The sequence below is a fragment of the Bison bison genome, unplaced genomic scaffold (assembly GCF_000754665.1).
Source record: "Bison bison bison isolate TAMUID 2011002044 unplaced genomic scaffold, Bison_UMD1.0 scf7180017864129, whole genome shotgun sequence".
In the NCBI taxonomy this organism is placed as follows: Eukaryota; Metazoa; Chordata; class Mammalia; order Artiodactyla; family Bovidae; genus Bison; species Bison bison.
Window position 1 is genome coordinate 350,422 of NW_011494701.1, and position 1,664 is coordinate 352,085.

Consider the following 1,664-nt stretch of genomic DNA (forward strand, 5'->3'; position numbering starts at 1 on the left):
GAAACTGGGAAAAATTGCCTACTTCATATGTTTATGAGAATGAAGTTAACATATGTAAGTATCTTAGAAATGTGCTTGGCACATTGTAAATATTGATGATATTAGTTATCATCATTGCATTTTTCATAAAATTTCATGTCTTGATATTTTTTCAATAACTTTTCCATGATACTACTGCTAAGTCGCTTCAGTCGTGTCCGACTCTGTGTGACCCCATAGACGGCAGCCTACCAGGCTTTCCATCCCTGAGGTTCTCCAGGAAAGAACACTGGAGTGGGTATCCATTTCCTTCTCCACAAACCCTTAAATGTCCTTTTATATATCAAAATACTATTTTGATTATATTTCAGTTCAACTAATATAAAGATTATTTTCCCCATATTTGGGTTAATTTGTTTTAGAGTAGACTGTTAGCAATGGTTATAAACAATCTGAGACTTTATAATATTTATTTTTAAAATATCTGTGACATGTATCTGATTGATTTTTGTGATCAATATGAACTGTCTTTAATAAAGTCCACTGTTTTCAGTTCATTTGTATCTTAATCTTGTACACACGAGGTTTTCACCTTTTGCAAAATGTGAATTGTGCTCTGTCAAGGACTAGGATTTGCTCTTGGGTACTGACTTCCCTAGTGGCTCAGATGGTAAAGTGTCTGCCTATAATGCAGGAGACCCAGGTTCGATCCCTGGGTTGGGAAGATCTTCTGGAGAAGGAAATGGCAACCCACTCCACTACTCTTGCCTGGAAAATCCCACAGACAGGGGTCATGGTAATCTACAGTCCATGGGGCCACAAAGAGTTAGACACTACCCAGCGACTTCACTTTCACTGAGATTGGTCTTAGCCCTTCTGAAATCCACCCTGGTCCTTCCCATCTCAGTTCCTGGACAGGAAATGACTTTGCATTGATGTCCAGGGATTGATCTTGTGTGATTCTGCTGGATTGAAATGGGACCATCTTTCCCTACCACCTGGATTGTTTACTGATACAGAAGAGATGGTGGCAGAGATGAAAACCCAAAGTTCCCAGACTGTAACTGTTGACATTAAGGATAAAACAACCAGTAGAAAGAGCAAAATGTGTTCACCTAGGAATCAGGACAAGCAAGATTTTATGAACCAAAGGCAAGTCCAGATGAGCTCAGGGTGACAGCAGCATGTGGCAACTTGAAGTCAGATCTTAATTTCCTGCCTGAGAATTGAACCTGGGCTGTCTGGGTAAAAACCAGGAATCCTAACCATAAGACCACCAGGGACTGGTGGGTAGTAGCAGATCCCTTGCTCTAGACTTCTCTGAAAAAAAGAGTTTTACAAGAAGACTGAAATAGTAAAATAGGCACAGAATTTGACAGAAGACAAGCAGAACTACCCATCCAGACAAGAGTGTACATCGTCTAATGAGGATCCCTAAAAGGGTAGTTTAAATTGGTTATATGGGAGCATCTTCTGGGTCTTTTTTCCTTTGGCCAATCATCTTGCTTCATTTCCCATATCTTATCTGACCCAGGGCCCTTCTGATATACATGCATATCTTTTAGCTAAGATGGATTCCAGTGGGAAGGTCTCTAGGAGATTAATAGCACATAGTATGGCGTAGTACTCTCTCCCTTTCTCACCCCTGAGAAACCTTTCTGCAAGTGTTTATTCAAGGAGGTCTC

The 1,664-nt window shown here is 40.3% G+C and overlaps 1 non-coding gene across 1 annotated transcript; it reads left to right on the forward strand.

Moving 5' to 3' along the window:
* Positions 1-631: 631 nt before the first annotated feature.
* TRNAY-AUA lies at positions 632-703 on the forward strand. The gene has a single exon. It is a non-coding gene; the product is annotated as a tRNA-Tyr (tRNA).
* The last annotated feature ends 961 nt before the right edge of the window (positions 704-1,664 follow it).